This window comes from Triticum aestivum, chromosome 3A (assembly GCF_018294505.1).
Source record: "Triticum aestivum cultivar Chinese Spring chromosome 3A, IWGSC CS RefSeq v2.1, whole genome shotgun sequence".
NCBI classification, from domain to species: Eukaryota; Viridiplantae; Streptophyta; class Magnoliopsida; order Poales; family Poaceae; genus Triticum; species Triticum aestivum.
In genome coordinates, this window is record NC_057800.1 from 339,946,279 (window position 1) to 339,958,883 (window position 12,605).

Sequence of the window (12,605 nt, forward strand, 5' to 3'; positions counted from 1 at the left end):
CGTCCTACAACCAGACCTGCTCTGATACCAAGCTCTGTGGCACCCCGGCTGGGAGAAACCGGAACACCCCGTATTTTAGCCTAGAGGTTAAGTCTTCTGGAATATGGCACTGCCTGACATAGAACAAATCAGCTCTTATTACAAAGTATAAGGTACAAAGGTATGATGTTACAAAGGGTCACATCAGCATGGTGACACTATGCCTGCTAAGGTAGCTCTATGCTAGCATCAGAACAACTCATGGCAGCGGAACAACAATGATGGTGGTGAAGTCCACTCCACAGGGACTCCGGCTGGAACACGATCTAGCTCACACGATCAGTAACCTCGACAAGCAGTCAATCACGGCATCACCTGCAATCTGGCATGACACGCCAGGTCAGTACATCGAATATACTTGCAAGCTCACAACAAACAAAAGCATCAAGGTAAAACAACAACATAGCATTAACAAATTAAGTTATTAACTACTATGATGCAGAAGGAATAACTAAGATGGTACGGTACTACTAAGATTACTACTGAACCACCTTCTCAAGAACCATCTTACTCTTGGCTATCCATCCAAGTAATATGTCACCTTGATCACCTCGTGATCAATACCTCCTCGTGATCCCCACATGATCACATCACAACTGAAGGATCATCCTCGAGATCATCCCAACATCGTCATCAACATCCTGCCAAACTATTACTGCTCACTTAATCAACATATAAGTCATCTAAAAGTCATTCTGTCACTTGAGTGTTGACCGAACGATGTGACCTAGTACGAACTGTGCCCACGAGCGAGGATGCCGCTATCGATAGATTAAACACACTCTGCAGAGGTTAGCACACTGTACCCACACCACAGAACCCATGGCCTCGTTCTCGCATTCAGGTGGACCAATGGCGTTCCGACAAAACCAATCTACTGCATGACACTCTCCTGGCCACTCCGACCAACTCCCATTTGGGCTAAGTCATGGATGGCCCCAATGCCACTCTGGACATCCAACGACCACTGCCGTGGCAAAACAAAAATGGTCCCAAACAGGGACAAAAGCGCGCAAACAACTCGGGCACACAAGGTTTACGACCGCCTACCTGATCAGGGTAGCGCGCGCACATAACGTTCCCTAGTTGGTTGCACCAGCAAGATGCATAACAAAGACCACATTAGGGCCTTCCTATAAAGGTAAATGTGGTTGCGCTAGAAAAGCCCGGTTCGGTGGCACCTAAGCAACGAAATGACGGAATTTGTCCCCAAGGTAGATCTGTGTTAACTAATACTCTGATATCATATCAACCTGTGATCCAAGTTCTAGCAACATCCAACAAATGATCCAGAGCATACTACCGTCATATCAAAATACTCCGAGGACAACATATCACTAATATCATGATGAACCCAGATATAATTTTTCTACTAATCCAATAACAAGAGCAAGATAGCTAACCATAGATGAGCATGATATCATCATATCCAAAGTAATACTCCAAAGCATAATATCAAGTATTATCATGAAAATAATCATAATAGCCACTAATAATACAATGGCAACATGGCATCCTCATTCTTGAAAACATTAGTCCTAGAAATCCAAACAACATCATGGCAATAGCAAGATCAAAATACTCCAAGAAATGCCATGAATAAATCATATGTAGCTAGTGCAAGTTTTACGCAAGTTTAAATAAATGAACCATGGCATTGCATTGCAATCATGCAAGTGGACGGTGTGGCTTGCCTGGGATGGACGGATTCACCGGGAAGAATTGCGAGAAGCTCGCGGAAATAATCACCAGAAAACTTTCTCTCCCGGAGGGGGCTGAATAAGGGCAGGGGCAAAATGGTAATTTTTAGAATGTTACAACATCATAAAAATGATACCAACAGAACGGGCTCGATGAGACGACAACGTGGGCTTTGGAATCACCTGATTCGGAGTTGTGAGTGAGAATTTATAAGGCTTTTTTTTGCCAGGGACCTTTCTATAAAAATATATCCAAAAACAAGTCCCTGACTGGAAAAACGGAAAATGCATTTCGTGAATTACGCTTTCCAGAATAGGAAAGCGCATTCCAACCTACAACCATTCTTGAATGCGCTTTCGATCAGGGAAAATGTGTTCCTGGGAATACGCTTCCACTAATCCATGTCAGCGGCCGGCTGGGTCAGCGATAAGAGGCTGACAAGTTGGACCTGACGCTGACTTTTCTTCTCTAGCTTGCTCCTTCTTCTACCTCGCATCGAGACAGAGAGAGGGCGAGGCCGGGTGCGGCCTGCGGTGGGCCTGGCAGCTCCGGCCACCTCTGGTGGAGCTGGGACCACCGGAGCGCTCACCGGGGAGCGCCACATCGAGGACGCCCAGCAGGGGCTGCGGGGAAGTGTCGTGGGGCAGGCCGATGCGGGATGACAGAGGCAAGCTCCGGCAGCCATTACAGCAGCTCCGGTCACCATTTGCGGCATGCGAGATACTAGCGAGCTCGTGACGTCGGCCCGGATCCGTAGGATATGATGTGAGCACCCGAGGAGACTTGGAGCACGCGGAGCTACGACCACGGCGGCCGGCGGCTTCGGCCGGATGTGGGCGCACGCCGCTGGGCCACTAGAGGAGGAGGAGAGATGATGGGGTGACTCCGGGGTGGTGGTGGAGGTCTTTGGTGGTGGAAAGAAGGAGGGAGGAGGGAGGACTTGCTGGAATTTAGCAGGAGGGCCGCGAAGGTCATTGCAGCGATGGAGGAGCCGGAGAGCGGTCGAGCTCGGGGAAGAAATCATGGGGGCAAGAGGAGTGAGGCGACGAACCTGGTGCGGTCGGGAGGCCTCGGGGCTTCTTAAATAGGCGAGGGGGCGATCCGGATGTCGCCGCGAGCTTGTGAACGGACCCGGTGATGGTTGGGAGCGTCACGGGAGCGAGGGAGGGGACGGGAGAGAGCAGGGGAGGGGTTCACGAGCAGAGCAAGGCCAAAGGCACGAGGTGGAAGAGGACGGGGCAACAACACAGGCCGTCAGCCATAGTACGCCCGTGGGTGCGTGGCCGCTAGCGCCGGCGAGGAAGCTGCCGGAGGGTGCACAAGGTTGTATGGCGACGTGAGGGAAGGAGGAGGCTGGATGGCACTCAGGGACGCGTGGGAACCGCCGGAGCGACGCGATGCGATGAGGTCACAAGTGCAGAGTGCGGCTGCAACGGCCAGAGTGCATGCACAGGCAAGCTGCATGGTCACCATGCGACATGGCATCGAGAGGAAGAGAGAGGCAGGGAAACTGTGTCTAGCGTGTTGCTTTCCATCCTGGAGACTGTAGGAGGTGAAATATCTACAGAAAGGACCATGTATAGATGGGATTCATCGAGAGAAGTTTGCCGTATCAAACTTGACTAGGCCACTATGATCAACAGAGAATTGATTGGAGCCAAAGTTGATGCCTAGGGTGTTTAGATTAAGAAGGACTATGATTCTGTACAATTAGAGAAGAAATGGACCACAACTTAACATAGTTGTATTGCAACTGCAGATTTGGTCCAGAAAAGGGATTTGGATGAGGCACTCACATGGAGTAGCCACTTGAGCTAAAATTTGGTAAGGAATGATGATTGGACATTAGAATGTGATGTAAAAATTTCGTACCATTTGGACTTGCCAAAATGGCACTTCCTTCATAGACATCCTCTCTATCCAGAAACTTGGAATAATTTCGGAGAGAAAATGGATTGCTTAAATGATCCCAAATTTGGTGGAGAGAAGTTATATTGGTAGTACCATGACCTGGTACTACCATGACCTGGTAATTTCTCAGAATTAATGAAGCAATATAAAATATACATGCTTCACAACCTAAAAATATTGACAAGAGCAAATATTTCAGGATGTGCTCACATAGATGATAGGATGGAGCTGAAATTTGGATGAGTGTGACGATATGAGCACATGAAGAGGCATGCAAAATTTCAACCCATTTGGATACTCCTAGCTAGTACTTCCTTCAACAAGGCTTCCTTTTGACAGAAACTTAGAAAAATCACTCAGGAATATTAACTAGGCAAATGGTGTTGTAGCTTGACATGAGGCAATGATTTGGACATAAAAGAATGCCCAAAAAGTTTGGGAGCAAACAAGAAAGATAGGTGGCACTTCCTTCAGAGAAGGCCACTCTGTACAGAAATGAAGAAATAATATTGGGGAATTATTTTTGGGCTAGGGAAGAAAAAATTGGATATATTTGGGTCATATATTATCCAAACAAATTATGAGAATTATTTGGGATTTTTGTGGAAGACAGAAATATAGGTTGCTTCACAACCTAGGCCAAACATGACTATTCCTTTAATAGAAAAAGGAATATTCCAAGAAAAGAATTTTAGGGTTGAGCTAGAATGGAAATGACATGATCTTGGGAGAGATTTGAGACCTATGAGCCACTTCAAACAAGAAATGATGATGATCTCCCAGGTTTCAAGTCCACAGATCCACTCCAAAAAGAAAATCAGAACAAAACCAAATAAATTAAAAATAAAAAGAATGTGCCAAAAACTAGGGTGTTACAGTGTATTAGGCTTAAATGTACTTTCCATGTGATTCATGAAGCTCTCTTGCATGTTTCAATTACTATTCTTATGTGAGCATCATTAGAATCAGCATGCCTAGCTAAAAAGGCATTAAAGAAAAGCACTTATTGGGAGACAATCCAATACGTATACCTACTGTTTTTGTATTTTGACATGATTAAGATACTGTAGTAATCATGTTTTACAACTTTTGTTTCAATAAAGTACCAAGTAAAGCCATTGGGATAGTGTGCGTGATAGTTGTCTTGATTCTATGCAAAAACAGAAACTTTGCGCCCTATTATGGAATTACCATAATTCACTGGGATGTGATAAAATTCTGAATTTTATACACATGATTAGTATACAAATTTCCTATGTTGTCCTAATTGTTCAGAATTTTTGGAGTAACATAAGTATGGTCATTGTTCGGATCATTACACGATGTTCTGTGTTTGACAGATTATGTTTTCAATGCATAGTTTGCTTGTTTTAACGTTCCTATATGGCTTGTATTGGTCAATATAAATTGTAGAAATGATATGATACATTAAGAATTGTTTGAGAACGGTTATTAATCTTGTCTTGACAGTACCAAAGTGAATGATTTGTTCTTTATCATACTAACCTATCTCACGAAGTTCCGTTAAATTTTGTGTGATTGAAGTTTTATGTTTTGGGTGCGATATCGATATGAGGAGAATAAGGAGTGGCAATACCCTAATATTGGGGATGCCAAGGCACCCCAAGGTAATATTCAAGGAATACCCAAGCGTACAATCTTGGGAATGCCTTTTATCTTCAACATTATTGGTAACATATATGTGTTTTGCTGGGAGCGACATATTTTTTTTAGGATTTGCTTGCTGTTATTTAGAATAATTTTTTGCATCTTTTATTTCAATAAAGCTGTCAAGTATAGCCTTTACCATGTTTATTTTGCAAGTCTATATGTTGTTGTTTGAAAACAGAAAGTTTTCTATTATTGATTGAATTCTTCCAGAAAGTATGAACATGATAAAATCATGAAAATTTTAAAAATTAAGCTATGATAAATTTTCTACAGTGTGGTAATTTGTCTAAATTTTTTGAGTTAATAAGTATGAATTGTTCTTCATCCTTTACAGGCTATGTTCTTTAGACAGATTGCTGTTGCGTTTGCATTGTTTGCATATGTTTGGTTGTTTAATGATTCTATTTGAGGATCAGAGTATTAAATATGATGAGGCATTTAGTATGAATGTTAAATTATAGTTTTAGTTTTTTTACAGTAGATGATGATAAGATTTTGCAATGATTTATACTAACTTATCTCACGAGTTCTTGTTGAGTTTTGTGTGGATGAAGATTTTGAGATTTAGGGAAACCGTGATATGAGAGGAATTAAGGAGACACGAATGCTCAAGCTTGGGGATTCCCAACGCATCCCAAGATAATATTTCAAGAAGTCTCAAGCATCTAAGCTTGGGGATCCCCCGGTAGGCATCCCACCTTTCTTCTTCAACAATTATCAGTTAGTTTCAGTTGAGCCTAAGTTTTTGCCTCTTCGAATCAGATGTGATATTCCTGGTATGTCATTTTATTTTGTTTTTCTTTGTTTTTTGAATAAAATATTAAGATATGAAATTCTTAAATGAGAGAGAGAGAGAGAGTCCTCACATCGTTAGTTAATTATTTTACTACTCATTGATCTTCACTTATATCTTTTTGGAGTAGTTTGTTGAACACTCTCATGCTTCACTTATATTATTTTGAGAGTTGATAATATTGATGATAACTTGCACAAGCTATGGAATTGGTCCTAATATGATGGATATCGAAGAAGGATATGATAAAAAATTTCATGTTGATCATTGAATATGATAAGTTTGATTCCTTACAATAGTTTTGTGATATGGAGATGATAACATTTGAGTAATTCTAGTGAGTAATTGTGATTTAGTAAGAATATTGGTGTTAAGGTTTGTGATTCCCTATGCATGCACATAAAGTCAATAGTTATGCAATGAAGTTATATCCTACTTATGATGCATTATTCAGTGTTAGTTACTTTCATGCATGTTTGTGACCGTTTTCATTTTTTGGTTGGCCGTTTTCCCAATATATTTGCTAGCCTCCACTTGTACTAAGTGGGAATACTGCTTGTGCATTGAATTCCTTAAACCTAAAGATGTGCGAAATGAGTCCACCATACCTACCTATAAGCGGTATTTCCATGTCGTTCCAAGTAAATTTGCATGTGCCAATTCTAATCATTCAAAAAAATTGGTTTTGTGTCTCTGTATCGCTCATGAAGCGGCAGGGGGTGGCCAATATTTTCCATGCTAGGTGTGCTATTCTCACGATGAGTGTTTTTTCACTCGTCCTTGAATGAGAAAGTGGCAAGGTAATAGGGATGCCACGTCCCGAAATGAAAAAAATAACAATAATAAATTCCTTGGAAAGTGTTGTATGGAAGGCACCCATGGATTGTGATAGAATGGTGGGAAGGAAATAAACTTTATTTTCTATTTGGGAACCACCTATAATGTGTCTAGCATGAAAGATACCGGGAATTCTCAGTAGCTTTCTTTGACAAGAAAAGCATGCCTATCTCAAAATAATTTTATCTCCATTTTAGTCCTCTCCTGCCCGCGAGGCATTTTCCCAGGCCGCCGCAGCAAGGGAGGACATCTCTGCTGCATTCGCGGTGCGACGGGACATCTATTTTGCTTCCACGGCGCGGCCGGACGAGTCTGCTGCATCAACAGCGCGGTAGGTCCTCCGTGCTGCTTCGGCGGTGCCACGGGACCTCTCTGCTGCTACGGCCGTGCGGCGGGGCATGTTGGCTGCTATCGCAGCGAGGCAGGACATCTCTCGTGCTCTCGCTTCTAGGCTTGCCTCTCCCTGGTGGCAATCTCTCGACCCAGAACTCACGCTGGCCATGGCGGATGCAAGGGAACAATGATGAATGACTTGTTTGTTTTTGACTTTTTGTGGATGAGGAGTTGAGGAGGAATGTGCAGTCATCTTGGAGTAGTAGTATTTATAACCGCGTAGTAATACGCTCCTAAGTGGGAAACCATTTAGGTTTTGATCGGTGTGAACAGGTTTGCAATTTGAATGTGATGGGACGCATGCTCAAAATTTACTGACGGTTATAAGTGCGGCACTATTCCCGAAAGGCGTAAAGTGGGCACGTATGCCTTCTCGACCGCGTACGTGGCGTTTGCACCATAGGGTGCACCAGCAATGTCAGCACACGTCTTTTAATTAGAATGGGTGTGCCCGTCTAGCGCACACACGTTGATCTATCTAATTGTTTCAGTTTGTTGTGGCTAATCGCAAATAGTTCATCCTTGTGAAGTGTATGCCATCAATTGCAGACACTTTGATCTGGCTTATCCGTTTCTGTTCAGTTGCCTAATCGCAAACAGTTAATCCTTCCGAAGCGTATGCCCTCAATCACACACACCTTGATCTAGCTGACCGTTTCTTTTGTGTTGCCTAATCACAAACAGTTCATCCGAGTGAACCGTATGTTGTATATCAGACACACCTTCATCTGGTTGCCCGTTTCTTTTGTGTTGCCTAATTACAAACAGTTCATCCGAGTGAACCGTATACTCTATATCGCACACGCCTTCATCAGGCTGCCCGTTTCTTTTGTTCTGCCTCATCGCAAACAGTTCATTGGATTGAACTGTATGCCCTGGAACGTAAACACAACTAAAATCCGAACCGTGTTTGAAGCATCCTCCATCGCAAACGTTTTCACCTTTTTTGACGGTTTTCATACAACACCATTTGCGATTATGGCATCGCACACAGTTTCTTGAAGGGTCTTTGATCATAGTGTCGCATCAGCAGCATCCTGCAGTAGTGCATGCTGCCTCGGCAACCGTCCACCTTGACGAGACGCAGCTGCATGCAAAGGAGAATCATCATTATGTGCGATCACGGTGACCAGCGGTTGGCCTCCTCTTGGCTATAAATGAGGGAAAGGTCAAAGCCCCCTCGCTCATCTCTATCTTCTCGCAGTCCACTACTTCTTCTTCCTCTTTGTCCCTCCATCTTGCTAACTCACCCAAACATCCATAGCGCCGATGAGGAGGTTTTCGACAGCGGAGAAGGGAAAGACCCCCCTCGTGGAGCCCGAGCTGCTTCCGTCGAAGAAGATGTCCTGGCGCCTTCACAATGCCAAGGCGAGGCGGGAGGTGACGCGGCCCTGGTACGAGCGGCCACCCCTGGCTTCCCACTACCTCTGCATGCTCAGGCGCCGGGCTTAGGAGTAGGTGACGGCGTCCCACGCTGCACGAGCCGCGGCGAACAGTCTGGGGCCATGCGGCCGTCCGCCTTGCGAACCCAAGCTGAGGCCTCCTCGCACGAGTTCGTGCTTTGGGCAGCGATGCCTCCGCGCACGTGGATCCGGTTCCCGCAGTTCTTCGCCATGTCGGGTGCCGCTTGAGCTGTGGCTGCATCATGTCGGGTGCTGCAGTCTAGCCATGGGAGCGGAGGTTGAGGTCGTCTCCCCCGGCAAGATCTTCATGACTCAGGGATGGGGCGAGATAGCCCGCGCTTGCCGCGCGGACGGGGACCTCGCCATCCATTTCGAGTACGACGGCACCTCCACATTGTTCTTCAATGTCTTCGACGAGGATGGCCGCCGCTTGGAGTGCTGCCGTGGAGGAGATCATCGGCAGGGTGAAGCGACAGGCGAAGTGCCTGGCGTGGGTCCTGCCGACGACTCCTCCAGCAGAAGCGATGACTCTTGGGAGTCCAGCGACTCTCCTGAGCCTAGCGAGTCTCCGGAGTTGAGCGATGACATCTACGTGCCCCCGAGCTCCCGCCGTGCCCGGAGGGCCACGGCGGCCTCCGCCTGGCGCCGATGGTGATCTGGATGGAGCTTGCGTCGGCCCCACGTGGCCCACTGCTATGATGGTGTTGGCGTTAGTGCCCATAATCGGGGCCTCTTGAGGTTCTTCTTCTTTTGTTCCCTGCAAGGAATCGAAACGAACCCCGAGGGGTATGTAAAGAACCAGTAATGCTTTTGTTCCATTGCTTATTATTCTTAACATCAGATTGTGGTTGCGTGTCTCACTTAGGCATTACTCCTCCTTTTCGTTCTCGTGGTAGCTTTTAGAGATCTATGCTGTCAAGTCCTAGTCCCCAGGTAGGCTCCAGCCGTTGCTGGTATGTCAGGTCGCAATGCTGTTGTCAAGGCCAGGAGGTGAGCGGCCCGTGGTCCGGTAAGAGCTCCCGAGGCGTGATGCTCAGGAGGTCTCCCTTGGCGTGCAAGAAGCTCCCTGGAGGCCGAAAAGGAAGCAGCACTGCCGGCGAGTTTATGAGAGCGGAGGGCTTCAGATAGACAGATTTGCTTCGTTACGTATGGGTGACCTATCTTTTGGCAACCTCGTGGTGATTCCTTGCACAACGCTCGGCTTGTGCTTCAGTGGTGGTGCTACTAGGTAGGGTTGCGCCGGTCTCCCTTTTCCCCGCTCATCTGAATTCTCTGCATCCTCGGGTCCCGACCCTCGAGCGAGGCTCAGCCGCAGCTGGTATGCCAGGTCGCGATGTCGTGGTCAAGGACAGGGGGTGAGGGCTGGAGAGTCAGTAAGAGCTCCTGAGGCGCGATGCTTAGGAGTCCCACCTTTAACACGCAATCGAATCGCGTAGGAAAAGGGGCGGCCGGCGAGGCTGCCTGTAGTTGAGCTCCGGAGATTCATGTGGGTTAGTTCGAGAGAATAACATGACTCATAATCGCGTTTGCTATCCTGCCGCCGTTCTTTCCACAAGAAGATGAAGGCACTGAGGATCTGGTGAGGTGACGTGCGCGGAGCGAGCCACGAGCCAGAGCTCTACCGCACAGGTTTATCAGCATTGCAGGATGGACCCGAGCATAAGCGTCGTGCCAGCATGTGAAACCCCCGTTGTGGGATGAGCGAGAGGCCGGTCAGCTACGCGGGTTATGTCTACTACACAAGATTCTTCGTGTAGACGTTGTTGGGCCTCCAAGTGCAGAGGTTTGTAGGACAGTAGCAAATTTTCCTCAAGTGGATGACCTAAGGTTTATCAATCCGTGGGAGGCGTAGGATGAAGATGATCTCTCTCAAACAACCCTGCAACCAAATAACAAAGAGTCTCCTGTGTCCCCAACACACCCAATACAATGGTAAATTGTATAGGTGCACTAGTTCAGCGAAGAGATGGTGATACAAGTGCAATATGGGTGGTATATATAGGTTTTTATAATATGAAATTATAAAAACAGCAAGGTAACTAATGATAAGTGTGAGCGAAAACGGTATTGCAATGCGTTGAAACAAGGCCTAGGGTTCATACTTTCACTAGTGCAAATTCTCTCAACAAGGATAACATAATTTGATCATATAACAATCCCTCAACATGCAACCAAGAGTCACTCCAAAGTCACTAATAGCGAGAAAAAACAAAGAGATTATTGTAGGGTACGAAACCACCTCAAAGTTATTCTTTCCGATCAATCCATTGGGCTATTCCTATAAGTGTCACAAACAGCCCTAGAGTTCGTAGTAAAATAACGCCTTAAGACACAAATCAACCAAAACCCTAATGTCACCTAGATACTCCAATGTCACCGCAAGTATCCGCGGATTTGATTATACGATATGCATCATGCAATCTCGGATTCATCTATTCAACCAACACAAAGAACTTCAAAGAGTTCGCCAAAGTTTCTACTGGAGAGTCAAGACGAAAACGTGTGCCAACCCCTACGCATATATTCCCAAGGTCGCGGAACCCGCAAGTTGATCACCAAAACATACATCAAGGGAATCAATATAATACCCCGCTTTCACCACGGGTATCCCATGCAAGACATACATCAAGTGTTCTCAAATCCTTAAAGACTCAATCCAATAAGATATCTTCAAAGGGAAAACTCAATCCATTACAAGAGATAGAGGGGGAGAAACATAATAAGATCCAACTATAGTAGCAAAGCTTGCGTTACATCAAGATTGTGCCACATTAAGAACACGAGAGAGAGAGAGAGAGAGAGAGAGAGATCAAACACATAGCTACTGGTACATACCCTCAGCCCCGAGGGTGAACTACTCCCTCCTCGTCATGGAGAGCGCCGGGATAATGAAGATGGCCACCGATGATGATTCCCCCTTCGGCAGGGTGCCGGAATAGGGTCCTGATTGGTTTTTGGTGGCTACAAAGGCTTGCGGCGGTGAAACTCCCGATCTAGGTTTCTTTTCGGGGGTTTCTGTATTTACAGGAATTTTTGGCGTCGGTCTCTTGTCAGGGTGGTCTCCAAGTCATCCACGAGGCAGGGGGCACACCCAGGGGGGTAGGGCACGCCCTCCACCCTCGTGGATGGCTCGGGACTCTTCTGGCCCAACTATTTTACTCCGGGAGCTTCTTTTGGTCCATAAAAATCATCAAAAATTGGCATGTCAATTGGACTCCGTTTGGTATTCCTTTTCTGTAAAACTCAAAAACAAGGAAAAAACAAAAACTGGCACTGGGCTCAAGGTTAATAGGTTAGTCCCAAAAATCATATAAAATAGAATATAGATGCATATAAAACATCCAAGATGGATAATATAATAGCATGGAACAATAAAAAATTATAGATACGTTGGAGATGTGTCAAGCATCCCCAAGCTTAATTCATGCTCGTCCTCAAGTAGGTAAATGATAAAAACAGAATTTTTGATGTGGAATGCTACCTAACATATTTATCAATGTAATCCTCTTTATTGTGGCAAGAATATTCAGATCCATAAGATTTAAAGCAAAAGTTTATTGGCATAAAAATAATAATCCTTCAAGCATAATAACAAGGCAATTATGTCTTCTCAAAATAACATGGCCAAAGAAAGCTTATCCCTACAAAATCATATATTCTGGCTATGCTCCATCCTCATCACACAAAATATTCAAATCATGCACAACCCCCATGACAAGGCAAGAAATTGTTTCATAATTTTGATGTTCTCAAACTTTTTCAACTTTCACGCAATACATGAGCGTGAGCCATGGATATAACACTATAGGTGGAATAGACGGTGGTTGTGGAGAAGACAAAAAAAGGAGATAGTCTCA